Genomic DNA, 25896 nt, shown 5'->3' on the forward strand with positions numbered 1-25896 from the left:
TAGCCTCGATTGAGCTTTCCTTAGATGATTAATTGACGTGATCTGTTTGTTTAATTGAGGTGAATTAGTGTAGTTAATTTCCTTAACTTTCATTAAGTTGGTTTGTTGAATCTGATTTCAAATTCTAGCATGCTAAACTGAAATGAGATTAATTGTCCTTAGGAGTTCTACTTGGACATTACTGAATTATAAGTTGTGATGTATGGTTTGAGTGGAACATAGTCTTATTGGTTAGGCGTTGGGTTATCGGAGGTGACGTTAATCTTGTGAAAGAAATTAGATTCCAAGTATTCCATTACTTTTATTTTATTTTATTATTTTCATCGTTAGAAGCATGCAATAGGCCGACCACACTTGGGTAGGCAATCTTAGAACTTTTTTTATTTACTCGCTTTAGGTTTCGAGGTGAGAGTTCGTTCCCTTTAGTCTATATACAGGGGAATTCCCCGTAGATTTTGTATATATTTTTATTCGGGGTATGCCCCGAAGTATTTGTACTTGGAGACCGAAAGTAGAACTCGTAGTATTTTTATTTTTATTTTTATTTTTTTATTAGGTGGGAACGACCTCGAGCCTCTTGTGTGTTTATTTTTCTTTTTTGTGTTTATTTTTACCTCAATTTGAATATTTTAAAAGCCAACTTGATCATGTATGCAACGTACTAGTTACGGACTCGGGGAATGCCTAACACCTTCTCCCCGAGTCAAATGAACCCCCTTATCTAGAACTCTGGTGCAAACTGGTTTAAGAGTCAAATGTGTTTTGAAGGGAAATTATTATTTTAAAAACGGTGACCTGACACACTGAAACCAATGTCAGGTGACGACTCTGAAAAATCTTTCGAAATACAATCTTTTGTCACATTTCAAATTGAAACCCTTTTGAGCTTCAAAAATCTTTTTATTATTTTTAAGAGGGTTAGTGAGTTAAAAAAGGGGGTGTGACAGCTCTTGCAACTTTGTCATCTATAATCTAGCATCCAGACAAGAATTACATCGACTATATCGAGATAGAGGTTCGAGATCAGCATGCATATTGTCTCCATGTAGATAAACAACCAGATGGTAAGCCGTGGTTCTGCGACATTAAAAGTTTCCTCAAAGTAAGAGAATACCCAGAGAATGCAACCAATGGTCAGAAGCAAGTACTAAGAAGACGAGCGAAACACTTTTTTTTAATAGGGAAGTCCTGCATAGGAGGACCCAAGACTTAGGTCTGCTGAGGTGTGTTGATGTTGTTGAAGCAACATGATTACTGGAAGAGATACATGCAGGAACGTGTGGGCCTCACATGAACAGTTTCACTTTAGCCAAAAATATTTTAAGAGCCAGATACTTTTGGATGACTATGGAAAGTGATAGTATCGCTACGTGCAAAAGTGTCACTAGTGCCAGATTCACAGGGATTTCATTCGAGTTCCACTTAATAAGTTGAACGTAATGGGTTCTCCTTAGTCGTTTGCCGCTTGGGGAATGGATGTTATTGGACCTATAGAACCTGCCACATTAAACATACATCATTTCATTCTGGTAGCCATCGACTATTTCACCAAAGGATGAAGCCTCTACATACAAAGCTGTCACAAAGAAGGTGGTGGCAAACTTCGTTCGTAACAATATAGTCTGCAGATTCGGGATCCCGGAGTCAATTATGATTGACAATGCAATTAATATCAACAACGACCTCATGAGGGAGATTTGCAAAAAGTTCAGAATCATCAACTGTAATTCCATAGCCTATAGACCACAAATGAATCGAGCAGTTGAAGTAGCCACCAAAATCATCAAGAGGATATTGCGGAAGATAGTAGACAATCACAGGCAATGACATGAGAAGCTATCATTTGCCCTACTTGGTTACTATACTACCATGAGGATATCTACTGGGGAAGCACCATACATGTTGGTATATGGCACAGAAGATGTGATACCCGCAAAGCTCGATATGCCATCTTTGAGAGTCATCCAGGAAGCCAACTTGATGATGCAGAATGGATATGTTTTAGGAAAAACAACTCATGATCATCTATGAAACAAGAATGGACGCAGTGTGTCATGGTCAGCTGTATCAAAATAGGATAGCCAATGCGACAGAAAGGTGAAACCTCGGCAGTTCACACCGGGGTAGCTAGTTTTGCAAAAGATATTCCCTCATTAAGAAAAGGCCAGAGGAAAATTCGTGCCAAACTGGACGGGTCCTTATATGGTTCATCAAGTATTGTTAGGAGGAGAATTGATCCTAGTATAAATGTATGGCAGAGTCAGCACGAAGCCCATCAAGATGCAGTAAAGAGATATTACATCTAAAAATAATAGAATTAGGGTTTTGTTGTAACATAACTACGACTAACCTGACTTCTCGCGGTGGGATGTATAGGCAACCCACATAGGGTTCGGTCTACCTCCCCTTTTTGTAATAGAAAATCCAAATGCCATTTTGTATGTATTCAGAACTATGCCACAACTTGATTTCCTTTGGCGGGAATATGTAGGGAACCCATACTGGATTCACTCATCTATTGTAATTGTCACGCCCCCCTTTTCCCCTCGCGGGGCCCGGACTTAGACATTTTCTTTTGGGACAAATCATTTTCCTTTTGGGAATCAGGTATGAGATTTGAAGAGTCACCACCTAACGGATTAAGGTGCGTTAGGGCATCTAGAGCAAGTAACTCATGAGCTAGTTTACATTACCAGAGATTGGGTAAGGGCTCAAAATTACCTCGAGAGGAAGGTGTTAGGCACCCCTCGAGGTCCACAACGGTGGGTCCCGACCAAACTCGATTTAGGCGAATTAGTCTTATAAGCAACTTAAACAAATAGATATTACTCTTAATATGAGGAGTAAAGGGGGTCCTAGGTTTTTTAGCCTATAGGATCACTTATGTGCAATACTTGGTAATTGTCCCCGAGTTGGGTGCTACACATAACATTAGCGCACATGTCATCATTTCCTTTACTACCCAATTACCCTCCCGTATTCAATTATTACCTAAGTGTTCTAATAACATCCAGTATGTACCTTATGCGTGCACTACCTGTCCCTTACCTCTGGCCTTGGAGGTGTTTAGGGCCTCTATTTAAGGCGGTTGTAGACTCACCTATGTTGTTTAAAAGGACAAAGCTAAGCGACAAACAAAAAGTCAAGTAGGGCTGTCACACAAGAAGACATTAAGTGGGCTTATGTTTACCTCCACACGTAGACAAACAAATGCATGATGTTCAAACAAGCAATTTTAAATATTTTCAAGACCCTATAGGCAGGATGTCTAAATTAGCACAAAAACAGAATATACAACAGTCTTAAAGCGAGCAGATGAGTACCTATCAGTTTGCCTACTGATTTGGCTATCTGAATCTAGGTAGATTTCAAACAAGAAATCACAGTTTTAGATGCAGAATTTTAATTAACCTATAGGCTTGCCTAAGTGATAATCAGGAAGAATCCTATAGACATGATATCTAAGCTATAAATCAATTGATGATTTTAACAGGCAGATTTTCATCGTAAATCCTATAGGCATGTTTTCTAAATGCAAAAACTGGTTCCTTTATTTTCCTATAGGCATAATTTCTAAGTGCAAAAACTGATTTTGAACACTTACTTCCTATAGGCATGATATCTAAATTGCAGAAAACCTTATAGGCAGGATTTCCAAATGCAGAAACTAATTTTTTTAATCCTATAGGCATGGCATCTATAATTGTAAACCTATAGGCATAATTTCTATTAATCACATGTGGCAGAATTCTTAAGCACATCGCCAGAAAATTTGTTAATCAAACAGACAAGATCCTATAGACATGGCTACTAATGCACATTGAATTGAAAAATGTGTGTGAATCCTATAAACAGGATTTCTAATGTGTAGAATTAAACGTAAAGTCCTATAGTAGGATTTCTAACATGCAAATGTGCATCACAGAGTCAAACGATCATAAAACCCTATAGGCAGGATCTCTAAACATAATACAATATCCACATAGTACAATTAGCATAGCCAAGTCCTATAGGCAAGATCTCTACCCAATTTCAATAGAGATGTAAGAATAGACCCCCCAGCTTTACTAATAACCCAATATCTGTCTATTCAAAGATTATTACAGCCCAGAATGAATAAATTACATAATAGTATCTATTACACTATATGGAGCCTTCATAAGCCCAATATCAACCTGGGAGCCAAGCCTTCGAACATTGCAACTCTAAGCATAGTGGTAGCCCATCCATAGAACATAAAACTTGCTCCTGGTGTGTCAAAGTTCCCAAGGGACCCAGGGACCCAGGGAAATGCTCACACCAAAATCAGATGTTTAACATAATTTTCATAAAGGATTGGAAAACCAGCCCCAATGTGTCAGATTTCAAAGGAGTCTTATGGACCCTAAGTAGTGCTCACACTGGAGGGGCAGGACCCTAGATATCTAAGAGTATGAGTTGAAATTAGTATATGAGAGTAGGAGATAGTTTTAGGAAAAAATAGTTTGGAATTTAAAAGTGAGTAGAAACAGGTTACAAGATTAAAACTACAAAAAGACCATATTTAGTAGATTGAGTTCAAACATATATTCCAACAGTCAAACAACAGATAGAATAGAGTCACAACTAATTAAAACAAGGTTCCACATTGCCTGAGATTGACTTAGTTCATTAGTTATCACTAGGTGAGCATATGGACATGTATTAAACATGGAATAGCATGCTGGATCAGAGTCCTAATCAGACAGTTACACAGAAAAGGCAGCAGGGGTCGAGAGCATAGAAATTATTAATCACGAACTTATTAAGGTATACACATAAAACAGGACAGGATGGAAAGCATGCTAATTGAGAAACAAGTAGACAAGTATCCTGGATCAAACAGGAACATGCTAAAGTGTATGGACTATATTGACATATTGGACAAGGCAAATTCACAAGAGTTAAGGCATGCTAGTTAACAGAAACATAAAGCAGGCAAAGGCAGGTTGATATCTACAACAGACAGATCACACAACATACTGAATACGACATAATAACAGAGATAGACATGCTGATTAAAAGCAATAAATAAGAAGCACATAGGTCTAATTACAAAGCATATTTGTATACGACGAATCCGAGGGCCTGATTTCCCCATCATAAGGTCGTCTCGCGGCCATGCTCCTCGAAGCTCGAAGCCAAGGTCGAGACTCACCCTCGGGGGTCGTTAGGTATCGGTCTGGAGGGCATCACGTTCCAACGACTATAGCGGGCTACAACAGGCGAGAGGGGAGTTCCCAAGGCACGTGGTTTAATCTGACAAGGCTAACCTATCCGGGGCCTATTTCAAGATGTCACGTCCAGCCATCCTATCTCCACGCCTTCACAGTTACCACATTTTGTGCTATAACAGATTTTCCTCCTATATAAAGGGGATCCCCATCACTTTGTAGTCTCTCGGCTGATGTTGCTCAAACTATTCTCCACCAGATCAATAATATCTCTCTCTCTCTCTCTCTCTCTCTCTCTTTTCTCTCTAACTTGTTTGTCCTTACTAGCTCGAGGCTACTCTTAGCGTTTATTGCTTTCATACTTGTTCTTCATTTATTGCTTGGTTTTGACCATAAAAAGACTTATTTGATCACACCTTAAATATTATCCCATTCCCGACTACCCCCGATAGCTCGAGATCGAGCCTGATATCGACCTCGAGGTCCTTCATCGACCAGTCCGAGGCTCGGGCTTCAAGCATCTCTGTTTTATTACTGCCCCGCTTTAGCTCGTATTTCTTCGTTAAACCTTATACTCTTAGCATATACTGCTCTAACAACTAGCATAAAAATAGATCACATATTTTTAGAGTCCCATTTACAAATTTAATTGTTGTTACCATTTTCACGGTAAACAGTTTGGCGCCCACTGTGGGGCTAAAAATAATAGTGATTATTTTCTTGCTGGTTTCATTACAAAAATGCACGTTATCTTTCACACTTTTTATGCCCCAAGATCTTCGATTTCAGGACAGAGCGCCTAGCTCGGCGAGTAAAATGGGAAACCGGAAACTCGAAAACAACAGAGAAAAGGACGTGACTGTCTTGGAGGCCGGTATACCACCGGATCCAACCCGGACAGAAAGGAAGGTTCTCCAACATAACGTCCACATGATTATTGGGGGAACAAACGTTACCCAAGGACCCATGTTCAAACAAATGAGAACGTCCGCTATGGAAGAAGGACCGACCCGAAAATGCGTGCCCAAAGATACCCTCGTATTCAGCGAGGAGGACCTCAAGGCGATGATGGAACCACACAATGATGTGCTAGTGATCTCGTTTCTCTTAAACAATACCAGTATAAAGCGCGTGCTCGCGGATCTAGGTAGCTCGGCCAACATAATCAAGTCAGAAGTACTAGAACAACTGGGGTTGCTCAATCAAGTCGTTCCCATCCCTCGAATCCTCCACGGCTTCAACATGATCGGCGAAGTAATGAAACGAGAGATCACCCTCCTGATCAACACATCTGGTGCAATCCAGAACACCGAGTTACAGGTCATCGACGACGATATGAGATACAATGCCTTACTCGGCAGGCCTTGGATACACAATATGAGGGTAGTGCCCTCAACTTTGCACCAGGTGATAAGGTTTCCCATGAGGGATGGCATCACGACCATACATGGAGAAAAGCAGGCAGCAAAAGAAATGTTCGCGGTCCACCATGAGACGCCCACCCCACATGCCCGGTCTAGGATAGGGAGGGAAGTGTACAGACCCTCAAAGACGATGATGAAGACTTCTTCGCCCCCTAAACCTTCGTCTCCCCCGAGGAATCGGATGCGACCAAATCAACAGTTGAAGACCTAGAGCCCGTTTTGATCGAGCACCTCCCGGATCGCAAGGTATACCTAGGAACGGGGCTGACCCCCGAACTCAAGACATGGTTTATTCAATTTCCAAGTAACAATATCGACTGTTTCGCCTGGTCCCACCTAGATATGATAGGAATCCCGTCAGAAATAACCTCCCATAGGCTGAGCATTGATCCCACATTCAAACCCGTAAAGCAAAAGAAAAGACCACAGTCTGAGATAAAACATGCCTTCATCAAAGATGAGGTAGCAAAACTTCTTAAAATTAGATCCATTAGGGAGGTAAAATATCCCGAATGGCTAGCTAACATAGTAGTAGTGCCAAAAAAGGGGAACAAGCTAAGAATGTGCATAGATTACAAAGATTTGAATAAAGCGTGCCCCAAATATTCCTTCTCGTTGCCTAATATAGATTGTCTGATCGATGCTACGACCGGCCACGAGACCCTCACTTTTCTCGATGCCTACTCGGGGTATAATCAAATCCAGATGAACCCCAAGGACAAGAAAAAGACCTCGTTCATCACAAAGTATGGTACATATTGCTATAACGTAATGCCCTTCGGGCTAAAAAATGCATGAGCAACATACCCGCGCCTAGTTAATAAAATGTTCGAACAACAAGTAGGTAAATCGATAGAAGTATATATTGATGATATGCTAGTCAAATCCCTGCGCGCAGAGGACCATTTGACCCATTTGCAGGAAACTTTCAACATCCTCAAAAGCTACAACATGAAGCTCAACCCCAAGAAGTGTGCCTTCGGAGTAGGTTCGGGCAAATTCCTAGGCTTCATGGTTTCAAACAGGGGGATCGAGATCAACCCCGACAAAATAAAAGCCATCGAAGAGATCACGATGGTGAACAATGTAAAAGCCGTCCAATGGCTAACAGGGCAAATAGCAGCCCTGGGCAGATTCATATCAAGATCATTAGACAAGAGCCACCATTTCTTATCCCTACTCAAAAGAAAGAGCAACTTTGAATGGACTCCAGAATTCCAACACGCTCTAGAAGAACTGAAAAGGTACCTGACTAGCCCCCTTTGCTGCACATACCCAAGGAGGATGAAACGCTATACCTATACCTAGCCGTGTCCGAAATAGTGGTAAGCGGCATACTAGTTTGAGAAGAGCAAGGTACACAATTTCCTGTTTATAATGTAAGCTGAACCTTGGGGGACGCCAAAACCTGGTATTCCCATCTGGAAAAATTGGCTTTCGCACTGATAAGTGCCTCACACAAGCTGAAGCCTTACTTTCAATGTCACCATATCTGGGTTCTGTCAACTTATCTCCTCCGAAGTGTACTACATAAACCTGAGTTATCGGGTCGATTGCCCAAATGGGCCATTGAACTCGGAGGGTATGATATCGAGTATCAACCTCGAACGACCATCAAGTACCAAATCCTGGCAGACTTCATGGCCGATTTCTCGCCATCCCTCGTGCCTGAGGTAGAGAAAGAACTTTTATTGAAATCAGACACGTCCTCCGGGGTATGGACCCTGTTCACAGATGGTGCCACAAACATAAAAGGATCTGGGCTTGGTATAGTCCTAAATCTACCCATCGGCGGTATAATCAGACAATCCATAAAAACTGCAAAACTAACTAACAATGAAGCCAAGTATGAGGCTATGATTGCAGGTTTAGAATTGGCCAAAAGTTTGGGGGTCGAGACTATCAAGGCAAAATGCGATTCGCTCATCGTAGTAAGCCAAGTGAACGGAAGCAACGAAGCCCGAGAGGACAGGATGCAGAGGTATTTGGACAAAATCCAAATCACATTACGTCGCTTCAAAGAATGGACCTTAGTCCATGTACCCCGAGATCAGAATAGCGAGGCCGATGCCCTCGCGAACCTGGGATCCTCTGATGAAGAAGAAGACCTTCTCCCCGGGGCTGTCGTCCAATTGATCAAATCTGTGGTCGAGGAAGGTCATGCGGATATTAACTCCACCATCCTGACATGGGATTGGAGAAATAAATATATCATTTATATAAAGGACGGGAAGTTACCCGCAGATCCAAAAGAGTCGAGGGCCCTACGAACCAAAGCAGCCCAGTTCTCGCTCGACAAAAATGCGACTCTGTACAGGAGAACTTTCGATGGCCCCCTCGCGGTATGCTTGGGACCGGGCGACACAGATTATGTGGTTCGAGAGATCCACGAGGGCACCTACAGAAATCATTCCAGGGCCGATTCTTTAGTCCGAAAGGTGATCAGAGCGGGCTAATATTGGGACAACATGGAAAAAGATGCCAGGGAATTCGTCCAAAAATGCGACAAATGTTAAAGGTTTGCTCCCATGATCTACCAGCCCGACGAACAACTACATTCTGTTTTATCACCATGGTCATTCATGAAATGGGGAATGGACATCGTCGGCCCCTTGCTGATGATGCCAGGCAAGGCTAGATTCATTCTGTTTATGACTGATTACTTTTCAAAATGGGTGGAAGCGCATGCCTTCGAAAAAATAAGAGAAAAGGAAGTCATCAATTTTATATGGGATCACATCATATGCCGATTTGGGATCCCATTTGAAATAACATGCGATAACGGGAGGCAGTTCATTGGGAACAAGGTAACACAGTTCCTTGAAGACAACAAAATCAAGAGAATCATGTCAACGCCATATCACCCATGTGCAAACGACCAGGTCGAATCCACAAATAAAACCATCATTCAGAACTTGAAAAATAAATTGGAGAGCACCAAGGGAAAATGGAGAGAAACGCTGCCCGAGGTGCTGTGGGCATGTCGGACAACTTCTAAATCGAGCACCTGGGAAACACCCTTCTCTCTAGTATATGGCGCTGAAGCACTGATACCAGTGGAAGTCGGGGAACTAAGCGCCAGATCACAACACACTAATGAGGGCTAGAACAACGAGGCCATGACAATGGCCCTTGAGTTGCTCGACAAAAGATGGGAAGCCTCACTGGTTCGGATGGCTGTCCAAAAGCAAAAGATCGAAAGATACCACAACAAAAGAACAAATCTCCGATATTTCGGGATCGGGGACTTGGTCCTAAGGAAGTTTACTCTCATCACCCGAAACCCTAATGAAGGGAAACTGGGCCAGAATTGGGAAAGGCCATACCGTGCCCTTGGGATAGTTGGCAAGGATCCTATAAGCTTGGCACCATGGAGGGCGAACAGCTCCAGAGCAACTGGAATGTAGCGGTGCTTAAGCGGTATTACTGCTAGGGCGTCCGATTGCAAAATCCCACAAATATCCTCGAGCAAACATCACACTCTTTTCCTTCGATCGAGTTTTTTTATCCCGAAACGGGTTTTTACCGGCAAGGTTTTTAACAAGGCAACGTCCACGCATTTCCCGAGAAATGGCAAACGAGGTTCCAAGAGGAAACAATGTGTCATGACCCAAACTGGAGGGCCATGACTAGCACCCGACCATACTTGCCGAGCACCAACGTACATTTCATCTAACCTTCATTATTATCTTTTAGGGTTGGCGAGATCAATATAAATGGTAGACCTGGATCATGGACAACCAGCAATAAAATATGACGGCATGAACATACATAGCAGGGGATGACCAGACAATCAAGAAACTACATATAAGGTATGAGCTACCACGCTACTATGAAAGACTATACAACAAAAACTAGCCGACAAGGCATACCAAACTATACATGAGCCGACACCTGTCTATGAGCCTCTAAAAGAACATAAGTGTTGCAACATAGCCGGAACAGGGCCCCGACATACCCATAATGTCTATAACAAAAATTGCATACCAAGACCAAGGCAAGTCCGGAGAAGGGATCTCGCCAATCACCGCTGAACTGGACAGTCTACTGTGGTGGGGGAGCTGCACCTGCCTGTCTATCAGGACCTGCAGCACGACATGCAGCGTCCACAAATAAAAGGACGTCAGTACGAATAAAGTACTGAGTATGTAAGGCAAGGAACCATAAATACGATCAGTAATGTAAGCAAGGATAGAGAATATACAACCTGTAACATCTTAGTACCTCTGAGGGCTACTTACATGAAATGCATGATACATATGTATAAATACATAAACCTTTAAAGCATTCGCCTCTGTGGGCATCATCATCATCATATCGTACCCGGCCATAATAGGCTCGGTAGAATCGTACCCGGCCACGTGGAGCTCGGTAAAACCCAACTGATCAGTGGTTGCACAATAGGTGCCGTACCCGGCCAACTATAGCGTGGCTCGGTAGAGTAAAATAGATACATATATATAATGCATGCTCGACTCATGGAATCACATTCTAAACCTTTCGGAGTGACGTAAGGTCGGTATCCTCTGTACACGTTATTAGGACTAACTCTTCACTATGAACCTTATAAGAATCAGGAAGTACCAACAACATTGATAACATAAGAATAAGAGAAGCAACATTAACATCAATCGTTCCATAAGAGGGAAAACAATGTAAGTACTGCTAGCTTCTAAGAGTAGAGTATCTTGGAAGCTCGTTCATTACATTATGTACAATCGGAGTCGTGCAAAAGAAGGAAAGGGATAGCCTCACATACCTTGTATATACTGCCCCAATCTCAAGCTATGCAATTGTCAAAACTCCTTAGTCTACAATAAGAGAAACGATACTATCATTATCATTTAAGCGTCATAACTATTATGTATCGACCACAACCTATTTTACGATGAAACGGACAGCACCTCCCCTATATATATGACCTCACACCATTCAAAACAGTCACCAAACAGCCCAAACAACATCAATAATAAATATATTGAGCCTCCCAAAATAGTCCACGCACAGCCTAATCACTCCATACATACGACGACCACCGTAGTCGTGTCAAACGACCCGGAAATGTTACGAATAACTATCAGCCCACAACCCTACATATATATGGTGTTTCTCCACACCCTTCCTCCTCCAAAACTCCACAAAACAGTAGTAAAATACGCAGCCCAACAGCAACGCAAAACAGTCCACAAAACAATAACATTACTACCAAGCCTTTCGATATATATTTCACAAGTTCTAGCTTCAATGGCTTAGCCGCAACTTGGATAATCTTAAATACATATAGAGTAAGAGGTTCCTTACCTTTATACAGAAAGAACAACTCCAATTTGACCTTAAATTTCCATGAAATATCCCTCCAATGCTGCCACAACAACAAAAAAGCGAAACTAGCGATCAATTAGTGTTTTTCGGCACTAGAATCACTTTAGAAGGCTTGAAATCACCTAGGCTTGAAATCACCTAGCGATCATAGTTTTTTTTAAACCCTTTAAAAAAACCTCCCACACGAGCTGGAACGACACAAAAATGAGCAACAACAAGAAGAACAAGAGACTTACTAGCGCCACGGAATTCCCGACACTTGATTTGTGTTGTTTGCCCTTTTTTGGGTCTTGAATCTTGAGAGAACCTTGAGAGGATGTTCCTAGGGTTCTAAGGTCTGAAAATAGTGAGAATAAATGACTTAAAACGGGTTGGAGGCATCCTATATAGGTCCAAATATCTTAAACCGCCTTAGTGGGCCCCATAGAGAGGTGCTTGGCGCAGTCTCGCGAAAATGCGAATATCTCTCTACTACCATATCGTATCGATGAACGGTTTAATGCGTTGGAAACTAGACTCATAGATCTTTAATTTTGTTGGTAGATCACCCCGTAATTCCTTGTAAATTAGGATAAAAGATTAGAAACATTTGACCTAATGTTTAAGTAACATTATGAACCTAAGTTGAGACAACTTTTGTCGACTTTTGTTTCATAACTCGTTTGACTTCAAGACTTATGATACGGATATTATATGATTAAAATACCTTAATACATGACCTCTTGAGTGTATTAAGCACCGCTAGATTTACCTGAAAATACGAGTTACAACATCCTTGATTCATTTAACTTCTAATACTTGTTAATCACCCTTATACACTCTTGTATCACTTAAGACCAATAAGATTGACTTCTTATCATCTCAAAGATAATTCCTTCTTGGATTTATGTTAACTAATATATGGCATGAACTAACACATGTGGATGTGGGTTGTAACACAATGTACTGGGCCAAACAGTCAAGCGAACCGTGTTCGCCTGAGCCGGGCTTATGGCAACCCAGCAACATGTATTTACGCCAAACAATTAAAGAATATCTTTTCAACATCTCGTACTACAAAAAAAATAAGAATTCAGCATGCTCACGGTAGGGGTCCCTCCACCAAATACATCCCGAAATACTCGGAGACTTAGCGTCAACAATTTGGCGCCTGCACGACCCTAGGGTCGGAACTCTGGGCTCATAAGACCCCAACAAGGCAATTCCAAGCTCATGAATAACGGCTTTCGAGCCTAAGCAAATTCGATGACTCGAAGACTATCATCAATCACCATATACTGGAAAACCCGAGGCCATAAGACCCCGAGTGGGCAGACTCGGTATAACCAGATCTATTTTACATAGTGTTTACCATGAAAATGGTAACAACAATTAAATTTGTAAATGAGATTCTAAAAATACGTGATCTATTTTTATGCTAGTTGTTAGAGCAGTTGATGCTAAGAGTATGAAGTTTAATGAAGAGATACAAGCTAAAACGAGGCAGTAATCAAACCTAGGGCTTGCCGCCCGAGCCTCGAACTGGTCGATGAAGGAGCCTCAGGGCCGATATCCGGCTCGATCTCGAGCTATCAGGGGTAGTTGAGGATGGGATAACAGTTGAGATATGATCAAACAAGGCTCTTTATGGCCAATACCAAGCAATGAATGAAGAACAAGTATAAAAGCAATAAACGCTAAGAGTAGCCTCGAGCTAGTAAAGACGAGCAAGTTAGAGAGAAAAGAGAGAGAAAGAGATATTATTGATCTGTGGAGAATAATTGGAGCAACATCAGCCCTTTATAAAGTAGTGTGGGTTCCCTTTATATAAGAGGGGAATCCGGTTATAGTACAACATGCATTAATTGTAAAGTATGGAGATGGGATGACTAGATGTGATGCTTCAGCATAGGCTCTAGATAGGCCAGCTTTGTCAGACTTAGCTGTGTGCCTTGGGAACTTCCCCTTCTAATCTATCCTCGACCTTCGTTTTCTTTGAGTTGGGCCTCGATGAGCCCCGAGGGAGGGGACTCGGTCGCAGCTCCACGTCCTCGGGGCCTCGAGGTATTCTTCTGAAATGGCTTGATAACGAGAAATTAAGTCCTCTAATTTTGCCGCATACAGATAGTCTCCGCGTTTCCCAGAACGAAGCAATGGGAAATGATTCTAATACCTAACTCTGCGAGCTTCTAACGATGACGTCATGTCACGCCCCAACCTCGGGAGGCGCAACCGGCCCTCAATCGAGTGAACCCAACTGAGCAAGCCTTACCATACACTTCCTACCCACCTCAATATAAATAAAGAAACCATACTTTTGTTTATCCATTTAGACAGGAAAAGACAACACATTCTACATTGATAGTTCATTTTAAACACCACATTAAACCGTAGATGAGTTAGTTTCCAAGATCCCCATAGAGTTACAATTTATAGGCAACATAAGTTTAAAATTACAACATGGTTCGTAGACCCATCCAATCCCCGTACATAACCCACACATATGTCTACAGAGCCTTTAAGATACAAAAGATGAGTTTGAAAACTCCGGAAACAAGGCCCCCGGCTATACCTCAAAAGTGAAAGTCCACAATACAAAGATATACAATATAACCCCTTGAAGGAGAAAGGGGATCACCAAGATCTTGAGAAGAGGGATGCTTCGCTACACACGACCGGCACTATCTGCTATGGAGCTACTTACATTCATTTAAAAAAATGTAGCACCCCCGAAAAAAGGGACGTTAGTACCATGGAATAGTACTAGTATGTATAACTAAACACCATCAAATTAGAAAGAACTTTCACATACAAATAAGGAAAGCACAGGTATCACTCCAAAGCTTTAAATGATCACAACATTATCAACATGAAAGAATTACACAACTTTCACATCATGTTTCCATAGCCTTTAGTTGGGCATTTCATACTGTTCCACATTGTTCACATTACCACCGCTATCTTGAGTGGAGTCCGATCTCGACCCAATCGGCTAGGCCGTCTCCCGGAGACGTTACCAATATTCTATTTACACTTTCCATTTTCAATCATCAATGCATAACCGCCATGTGTATATGTCATGGCGTCCGATCACGGCCCGATCGGCTAGGCCGTCTTACCGAGGCGTTACCATTTTACATTATTCATCTCACTCCAATCTTTGGTTACACATGTATTAGTTTACCGGCACTTGGAGCCACAATTTTCACATCCCACAATTCATGTTTCACATTGTTCCCATTTTCAACATTAGGTTTGTAATTCAAGAGAGTATGGCACACAACAACAAATAAGGTTGTAGGCGTAGATGAGACTTCATGTAAATGGCACAACAACGTACTTCAATTTCAATCTAAGGTCTAAGCATTTCGATACATGATTCATAGTCCTTGCACCCTTTTCAAATTATCAAGAATAGCACGTTGATCAATTTGAGACACAGTTTCCACGCATATAAGGTTGCATCACCAAGTCAAGTGAAATAACAATCAATACAACAATTCAATTTAATCTTACCGTACTCACACAACCAATGATGAAGCTCAATTTCTAAAAGACGGGGTTTTAGCCATACATACCTCAATAAAGCTTTCCTTATTCCTTACAAAATTCTGGAAATTTTAGCACTTTGATCTATTGTGTAAGAATTACAAATTGAACCGAGAATTAGAGACGAGATTGAGATTCTAGCTTGTTTTGAGCATACTATCAAATGCTAAAGGTGCATTGTGATCTTAGGCCCTTTTGAGAGAAATTTCTATCATTTTATACCCCAATTGCTTTCTTTTTAGTTCACTACCTCCCAATATTCTATGGTGTAATATGCATGCAGGAAATTCATTCTTATACCCATGAATTACTTCACTAGTGATCCCTTATTTCTAAGCATAGGAATAAGAGCTGAGGTAATGAAGTCTTACCTCTTGGGATGAAGATTTAGGTGCCCTCACTTGATTATCTTCAAAGATTTGGCAAGGTTTCATGGAGTAATTTGATGGGAAGCACTTCCCTCTCTAAGACCCCCTCTCTCTAAAAGCATCAGGAAATATGCTCAAAATGAGCTATAACACCGAATATATCGATAAGGGTCGGGTTTAAAATTTAGAAAATTGGAGCCCCGAATGCGATCGCAAAGAGGAAATGTGGCCCACAGAATGGACCACAAAAGTGCTCGCAAAATTTGAACATTCTGTCTGGGTATGCGGCCGAAATGCGGTCCGCATACCAGTTCTGCGGTCGCATAATGCACCGCAGAACTGCTCCTTACAAAATCCCAAGGAAATTATGCGATGATTATGCGGTCCGCATATCGGTTATGCGGTCGCATAATGGACCATGTATTTAACCTCAAATTTGACTAACACACTGACTCACTTTACGGTGACTATGCCCCCTATGCGGTCCGCATACTTGATATGCGACCGTATTCTCGACCGCAAAATCACACTTCTCTGGAAAACATTATTTCTTGACTTTTTAATGCACTGTTCAATCTAAAGGGATTCAGGATTATGAGTGGGAAATTCACGTACCCTTACACATACCAATGATGCAACCAGTGGCGCGAGCTTTTGCGGCAACCGTGGTGTCCCGTGGAATTGTGTATTTGACATTATTCAATGCACTGTCGATTCCCATTCTCCAAAATGAATGCTCCGTCGTCGATTCGGTTCTTCAAGAACGCAGTCATTGCATCCACCGGTCAACCATTCAAAGCCTCGATGATCGTGTCGTTACCCCCTATAAATGGGGGTGCTTTGGCGTTGTTTTTTCTATCCAAGTACCTTAGTTGGTTCATTTGCCCATTTCTTCTTATCATCTTCCTCTATCCTTGAATATTATATTTGGGGCTCATGGCCTCAAGGCCGTTCGACAGAGCTAGGCTGTGTTGTGGCCTTTTGCCGGAGCTTCCCTTTGTCGAGCATAACCATGCTGTCCTGTTGCTGTTGTGGTTGCTATTACGTTTACTGTTGCTGCCCTTGTTTGCTTGAGATGATGACACATGGGGGTCAACTTTCCTTGCTCGTAAAAAGCTTTTCGGGTTATTTACCGCTGCTCAAAAGGGGGCTTAGATTATACACCGCTGCTCACCTTCATACCCCGGCTCGACGTGGTGCTCTGCCCCGAGATGGTAGTCTGCACGACTAGATGTTACAAGAAGTGGACTCTAAGTAGCCGTGCAAGTGGGATCGAGGCTCTCCTGGTCCACTGTCTCTACGAGGTTCTCTTGGCCAACGAGGGTCCTCGACCTTCGAAGAGCTATGGCATTTTTTCATCCCTCCCTACTTCTGGCCCTATCCTTTGGGGATATCAGTGTGGAAGGCCGGGATGAGGCTTTTGAGGATGTGTGCCCGGGGGCGCCTGTTACAGGATGCGGACCTTTGAAGGTATACCAGTCTCTAGGATTTTATCATGCGTGTGCACCATTTTGTTTCTTCCTTTATGCATAAGAACCCCTCGCAGGATTTTGTAATTGTATGTAAGGACCCCTCGAGGGCTGTTGTACATGGATATTTACGAATATAAAGATACTTCCTTGATTTCTGTTTTCGATTCTTGCCATATTATTGTATGTCTTCATGCGCTTCGAGGCCTTTGAATGTTTTCCTTTGTTGTTGACCGCTGACATCTAACTTGGATGCGAGCGTTCTTTCCAACCCTCTGCCGATTACCATGGCTCTTTTCTGAGCCCATCGTCGTACCTCGGACCAAGCCTGAATTGATCTGATAGACTCGGGCTGTTGGGCCCTTCGAGTTGCATGGAGATAGTACGTTAAGTTTTGGAGCTTTCAAGAGTGGTATCCTGAGCGAAGGTCAGCTTGGGGTACCTAGGGGTCTGCTTTGAACTTGATGCATATGGCTTTTTTAAAGCGTATTAGATAGGTTTCCGTTGAGGGGTTGCCTATACTTAGGCGATGCCTCGAGCCCTCCTAGAGCCTTCATGATCGGAGCTTCGCGTGCTTATTTTTCTTTTTAAAAAGGAAAACCATGAGATTGGGTACCGCCTCGAGTTCTATGATGGCGTTGAAAACTTCCCGAAGCCTGACTTCTTTTTTGCCGGAGATCCTCGAGGTCGGGAACTACCTCGAGACTGGAGATGATAAAGTTGACTCCTTGAGGCCTAACTTCTTATCGATGGATTCCTCTGGGGTTGGGTACCACTCCAGGATCTGTACCGAGGCCGTTGGCCTCCCAGGGCTTACTCTGGATCGGTGAATCGTTACTGTTTCCCACATATATGTGGGATGGCTTTTGCTTTTTCAGGAGATCTCATTATTTTGGATAGCTATCCCTCCACCTTGGCATCGGGTCCTTCATCTCTTCAGGTGCAAAAATCTTTGGCACACGTCTTTGCTTTAGTCTGTCAATTCTACCATAGCCATGGCAGCTACTTCGGGGTCGGCCCGGCAGGGAGGGGAGCATTCCACTCCCAGCGTTCAGGATTCGCGGGAGTTCACTCTTAAGACTATGTCTTTGATAAAAGAGGAACATCTGGAGATGGTGAGGAGATACTGCAAATGGAGCGAGGGGATGACGTTGCAGGTGCTTTCCCTGGATGAGAGTATTACGGACTCTGCTGATGGATTCTTGAACGTATACCTATATTCCTTCGCATTTGGCCCCCTTGATAGGGTCGTGGTTGATTTCTGCATGAAGTATCGGGTTACTTTGGCGCATATACATCCGTTGTTCTGGAGAGTGGTGCTGATGATAAGGTTCTTTGCGGAGAAGGCTGGGCTTGAATTCATGCTCAGCCACCTCGTCACGCTGTACCGTCCCTTTCATCACCGAGGCATGTTAACCTTGCGGTGTCGTTTGTCCACGCCCTTTGTTGTCGATGATGAAGAATATGGGGGATCAAAAGTGCGTCAGTCAATTCGTCTGGGTCTAGACGGCTGACACTATCCCCGTGGAGCTCATGCCATTTCGCGAGGGATAGAATTACGCGCGTGAGTGGAGTGTCTTGTGCTTCCTTAGATTTGCTTATAGTGAAAACTAGTTGGGTAATTGTGTCTCCTCCCTTTTTGCAGCAACTTCATGGACGCCGAGCAAAGTTATTGATCTGCCCGGTTGGGTCTGGAAGTTGGCGGCCTATTTGGCTTACGATGAGCGTAGGTGGCGAGATGTGTCCCATGACAGATGGGAAGTGAAATACCAGGGTATGCGCGTACGCTACTCCAACCTTGGTCTTCATATATTTGAGATGACATTTTCCTCTTTCTTTTGTACTGGCTTTGCCGTTGTAGGTATTGGGCGATTCCTTGGGGTGAGGCTGTGCTCTTCTGGAGAGGGGAAAGAGTCGTCGACCTTCGAGCTGAGGGATGATAGTGATAAATGGGATTTGCACCCACAGTGTGGTGGAGCTTTTAATGGGGCTCAACGGGCCCGTGTCTTTGAGGAGAGGACGTCGCCCGAGCCTACTGTTCCTGGAGTGTTGATTCCAGAACGGTGGTTCCTCTGAGTGAATATGCTTTGCCCGAGGTTGGTTCTTTCGGGGCCGAAGGGGCAGGACCAATAGAAGTGTGCTCCGCCTTCGAGGAAGTCTGCCGGCTTCACTTCATGGTAAGTTTTGACGCAGTCCTTCTGTATTTCGAGTCTTCCTTTCTTTATCGAGTTTTTCTTTTTCAGGCCTTTGATAGGCTCAGGTCTGAGCTGCTCCATCATGGGTCTAGGCTTTGGAAAGCTCTGGATGAGGGTGAGTCCCTTAGGCTCCTTAGTGAGGAGAAGGAGGTTGAGTTGATGCACTGGCGATATGAGGCGTATCGAAGCTTGAATTATGAGAGCTATTTGATGGAGCAGGTAACCTTTCATAGTACGTGTTTTGCTTTTTTTGACCCTTAAGGTTAATCCCTTTGCCTATCTTAGCTGCAGAAAAAGATGGAGGCTTTGGAGTACCTTAAGGGCGAAGCCTACCGAGTCAGGAATGCTTGCGGTGAACTGAGGGCTCAGGTGCAGGCTCAAGCTTTAGCGGATGGGGGCGTTTTGGCCAAGGTTCCCACCTTCGAGGCCCAACTCCGCTTGGCTTGTGACAATGCTACAGTTCAAACGGATATGGTCGCGAAGCTCGAGTCCGATCTCTCGAAGGTTAGGGATGAGATAATTGATGCCCGGTCTGAAGCAACATTAAGTCGGACCAAGGCTGATCAGGAAATGGCGATTCATATAAAGGATGTTGTTGATGCTCAAGCTGAGTTGAAGTGGGTCCTCGATCGTGAAAATAGGATTGAGGAATATGTTCGTTGCAGATCCTGAAGGGAGGTACTCGAAGAGATTGGCGCTAGGGGCTTCGTTCTCTGGGATGAGTTGGCTCGAGCAAGGGCGGACGAGCGCAATGCTCGGTCACTTCTCGCTGACGTCACGGAGAGCGAATTCGGGGCTGGTAGACTGTAGCCTTCTGGAGTAGAGCGTAGATTTCACCTTTTTTTTTTTCATTTTGTATTTGATATTTGCAGAGCATGTTTGTAGATGGAGAGCGCGCCTTTTGTGTATGTAAATAAGAGAAAACTTGAAGCTTTATCTCTTTTGTATCTTTTTCTGCATTGCTTTCGACCAGGCGGGCTAGTGTCGGTTTCTGGCGGGAGCCCTGTGGATCCGGAGCTTACTGGATAGGCTCTTAAGTGCAATATTTGAAGTGAGTAGGCGTTAGGGCCTTTGTGCTTTGCCCAGCTGTTTAGGCCTAGTCTCCGAGTCAAACCCTGATTTGAGCTTACCTAACCTCCAATCTCCCGTGCCTGCATGGGCGGACGACGATTGTTCTAATTCCTTGCCCTTGGGCATTTGTGCTTCAACTATTTTGGGTTCAGTCTTCGAGTCACGTTGCGACAGGAGCTTTAATTGACCCTCAAGTTTTTTGTGCCTCCATTGACGGATGACGATGGCTCTTGCGCTTTGAGTCGAAGCGACCTTTTAAGTGTGTGGCCTGGAGGCTTGTTTGGCTGGCGACAATGGCACTTATGCCGTGCCTTTAGGCTTGTGTAGTTAACTATTTTGGATCTGGTCTCCAAATCGGGTTACGACTCGAGCTCATTTTAATCCTCAAGTTTTCAATTTTCAAGCTGGCGACAGACTCTTATGCTGTTTGGTCATTGAGACCTTTTAGTGTGCGACCCGGAGGTTCATTTGGCTGGCGACAATGGCTCTAATGCTTTTGCCCGTGGGCATTTTGTAGGCTTTGTTTTCCTCTCGTTAAGATCTTTTTGAAATGATTTTGCCTGACCCGTCGTCAGTTCGGGAAGAACCTCAATTTCAAGTTGTTAGCAGCAATATTCGAGCACCTCGAAAGGTTTTTAGCTAGTAAGCTGAGTAGCTCGAAGCCTTGTGATTTGGATCTGACATGGTTGAAGCTCGTTTTCCTGTTGAGGGAAGCGTGTTTTAATCGGTTCTTTTCGAAGTATATTCGAAGTAATGGCCTGCGATTTTTTATCGACAGTCGGGCGTCCTTGAGTCACATTAATTTGGCTAGTGCAACCATTTTGACCGTAGTCATATGTGTTTGGCCAGAGCCATTTTTGATCCCGAGTGATAGTTTAGGCATCTACACCAAGGGTATGCCCTTTCGGGATTCTTACAAATGCAATATGTGGCCTAAACTTCGGGATTAAGTTTTATGCCTGTAGTAAGGTCTTACAAAATTTTCGTGCCGGTTGAGGTCTTACAGTTTGTCATGCCTGTTGAGGTCTTACAGTTTGTCATGCCTATTGAGGTCTTACAGTTTTTGTTGCTTTGTAGAATAGATCTGGTTATACCGAGTCTACCCGCTCGGGGTCTTACGGCCTCAAATTTTCTAGTGTACGGCGATTGGCGACAGTCTCCGAGTCATTGAGTTTGCTTAGGCTCGAAGGCCATTATTAGTGAGCTCGGAGTTACCTTGTTGGGGTTTTATGAGCCTGGAGTTCTGATCCTAGGGTCGTGCGGGTGCAAAATTGTTGACGCTAAGTCTTCGAGTATTTTGGGACGCATTTGGTGGAGGGATCCCTGCCGAGAGTATGCTGAAATTTCCTTTTTTGGAGTGTGAGATGTTGAAAGATATTCTTTTATTTCTTGGCATAAATACATATCGTTTCATTGTTGTGAGCTCGGCCTGTGCGGGCGCGACTCCTTGGACCATTTGGTCTGGTACATAATTCCTTATTGAAACTCAGTATGTCGTTCCCCAGCCCTTCTAAGTGGACGGTGCCTTCAAGGGGGGGTGTCCTTCATCGTTTGATTGCATAAGAAGGCATGTGATCTTATCGGATCCTCCTCAGGGGGTACGTTGCTCCGCTAAGAACCTTGCTGGCGATACCCTCTTCGCGGCGGAAGTCTGGCCGAGGGGAAAGAGCGTTGTGGGTTCTGTTAAGGCCTTGGGGTCTCCGGGTAGAGTTAGAACTTACGAATGCCCTGGCTGGGTGTCTACATACAGGTTAATGAAAAATAACGAAGGAGGGAGGTAATTTTTCTTTACTGCGGGATGTGTAGGCGATGTTCCGAGGTTTGTTATGTTCCTGCTATTTCGGGGTGTGGACTCTAGTACAGCCCTCTGCTATGTCTAATCGGGTTTGGCCGATGATGTGGTTCGCTTACCCTTTGACTCTTTCAATAGTGGAGATATTGTGTCGGCGATGCGTCATGTGATGCGAAAGTCCCTTTGTCGCGTATTACTTTCTGCCGATGGTTTTAATTCCGTCCCTTGCGTGGAATTTCATCGTTTTGGAGAAGTGGGGGCGGCCCTGTCTTTGGGCGATGTGCACGTGGTCATCTAGATAAGGCGTCCATGCCTTGCGCCTCCTTTGATGATATAGAGCTCGGCATTCCAGTCTGGGCCAGTCATGTTGTACTAAGAAAATTGTCTTTCTCCTTGTCATAGCGATCACCGTTTGAAATCTGTCAAAGATTCAAAAGGTGGTTGTGTTTTGACCCGGTGGTCCAAGCCGCCCCATCATCCTTGGCCCGACAGTGCTGATCGAGCCACCTACACTCATGTGCACATGTTTTATTTAAAACGGATCGAGTGAGGAAGAAGGTTACCGGAGCGTCATTGTGAGGTCGAGACGAGGTCTCGGTACCCTCTTTGCTGAATGTAAGGGCGTCCTTGGGGGTATATCCCCAGATTTGCCTTTCTCCGATGACGAGAAATTTTGCTCTCCCTTTTACAAGTTCTTGGAAAGGGTCATCGCTCCTCCATTATTGTGGTAATGCGCTGCAGCCCGTTTGCTTCATTTCTCCTAGTCGCCTTCCGTACTAGGGACTAAACTTGAATTCGGTCGCTCGTCATTTCACGATGGTGATTTTTGTCGAGCGGCTTGGCATATTTCCTTCGGAGCTGGTGGCTATCTTCGGCCCCGCGACCAAACTTGCTATGTAGTTCTGCGCCAGGCTGTGATTCCTTTTAGAGGAATTCGACCGAATTGGTCAGAGCCATTTGACATCCCTGGTTTCGCCTACGGCAAACACGATGTTTGGTATAGCGATGTGGAAATTGTACTTTGATAGGCGAGGCGCCCTTGCCGGCCATGCGTCCTTGTCGAATCTGGCTTTGTTACCGATTCCAGGAGGATATTGTCAGTGGGCCATTCTCCGATCGTTGCGAGGTAGATTGCATCTCGGGGAGTTCCTCCTATCTGCGGCGCACGGGCGGTACCTCCCTCTATTTGGCATTGGTTTCTTTTCTAGGAGCCTGTTTGGGTAAGCTGAGCTCGAGGAGGCTCCCGGATGGTCATCCATGACCCTGATTTGCGACTGACGCCAGGTACGGGCATTCGACCAGGTCTTGGCTGGGTACCTGGTCAAGTTTTGTTTGAACTGCCCTGAAATCATCGGGCTTGGTTTGTTTAGGCTTTGAGTGATGGCCTGTATTGCCAAGTCATCCGAGACCGGGGGTAATCTCGTTCGTTCTATCAGGGAATGAGGTGCGAATTCCCGTGGCATTTCATTCTCCCTTTGTTCGGTCCTGGATGTGTCGGGCTCTTTCGTCGCTGCTTCGATGACATCAGCATGTGTCGTTATAGAGGAATTTGCCGGTATGGTAAGCGAGTTTATGGGGTCGGGCGCTAGGTTATGATGCCACATCATGGTTCCTTTCGAGAGTGTTTCCCCGAACCTCTTCAATAAGATGGCCTTGGTCTCATCACCTTTTGGGTTGTTGCCTTTTCCCGCGCACGTATAGGCGGTGATGTGTTCATTGGGATCTGAGGTCTCGTTGTACTTAGGGAGTTCTAGCGTTCTGGACTTCTTTGAAATGGGTTCCGGGGCCGCTTCCTCGGGGAACGGCTGTTGCACGAACTTCCACGAACCTGATTCGATCTTTTGGAGAGATCCCCAAGCATCTTTGCTATGGCAAGGTCGGCTACCGATCCGTTATTGCTTGATCTCTCGGGTACTTGCTCGGCGGGGGGAGCTATTTTTGGCACTGCTGTGCTGGGAGTCTTCGGATGGCTTTGTAACTGAGCGATGGCCAACTATTGTGCTTGCAACATTTCAAAAATAACATGAAGACTAACTTCCTGTTCTTCTCGGCCTGGGATCTTTTGGGTGTCCTGTTGGTCGTCATGTTGTATGCTTCCATTGGTACGTGCGGTTTCGTTGGCCCGCTGCGCGTCTTGCGAAACCACATCCGTTGGAATCAGTCCAGGTGCGTTATCAAGGTTCTGCGGTGGCGCGCCAATGACTGGAACAACCATACCGTTTTCTTCATGATTTTTGAGGTAGTCGTTCTTAACCCCGTTTACCGAGCCAAACATTTCAACCTGAAATCAAGAGATCTTGGACAAGAAAAAGTGTGAAAGATAACTTGCATTTGTGTAATGAAACCAGCAAGAAAATAATCACTATTATTTTTAGCCCCATGGTGGGCGCTAAACTTGTTACCGTGAAAATGGTAACAACAATTAAATTTGTAAATGAGATTCTAAAAATACGTGATCTATTTTTATGCTATTTGTTAGAGCAGTTGATGCTAGAGTATGAAGTTTAATGAAGAGATACAAGTTAAAATGGGGCAGTAATCAAACCCAGGGGCTTGCCGCCCGAGCCTCGGACTGGTCGATGAAGGAGCCTCGGGACCGATATCCAGCTCGATCTCGAGCTATCAGGGGTAGTCAGGGATGGGATAACAATTGAGATATGATAAAACAAGGCTCTTTATGGCAATACCAAGTAATGAATGAAGAACAAGTATGAAAGCAATAAACGCTAAGAGTAGCCTCGAGCTAGTAAGGACGAGCAAGTTAGAGAGAAAAGAGAGAGAGAGAGAGAGAGATTATTGATCTGGTGGAGAATAGTTGGAGCAACATCAACCCTTTACAAAGTAGTGTGGGTTCCCTTTATATAGGAGGGGAATCCAGTTATAGTACAACATGCATTAATTGTTAAGTATGGAGATGGTATGGCTAGACGTGACGCTTCGTCATAGGCTCTGGATAGGCCGGCTTTGTCAAACTTAGATGTGTGCCTTGGGAACTTCCCCTTATGCTCTAGCCTCAACCTTCGTCTTCTTTGAGTCGGGCCTCGACGAGCCCCGAGGGAGGGGACTCAGTTGCAGCTCCACATCCTCGGGGCCTCGAGGTATTCTTCCGAAGTGGCTTGATAGCAAGAAATTAAGTCCTCTGATTTCGCCGCATACACATAGCAACAAAACTCTAAGACCTCAACAGGCATGACAAACTGTAAGACCTAAACAGGCATGTGAAAAACTGTAAGACCTCAACAGGCATGAAAAATTGTAAGACCTCAACAGGCATGAAAATTTTGTAAGACCTTACTATAGGCATAAAACTCAATCCCGAAGTTTAGGCTATACGTCGTATTTGTAAGAATCCCAAAAGGGCATACCCTCTGTGTAGACGCCTAACTATCACTCGGGATAAAAATGGCTCCGGCCAAACACATATGACTATGGTCAAAACGGCTGCTCTAGCCAAATTAACGCGACTTGGGGACACCCGACTGTCGCTACCAAAATCGCAAACCATTACTTCGAATATATTTTGAAAAGAACCAGT

The sequence above is a fragment of the Nicotiana sylvestris genome, chromosome 9 (genome assembly GCF_000393655.2).
Source record: "Nicotiana sylvestris chromosome 9, ASM39365v2, whole genome shotgun sequence".
Lineage (NCBI taxonomy): Eukaryota > Viridiplantae > Streptophyta > Magnoliopsida > Solanales > Solanaceae > Nicotiana > Nicotiana sylvestris.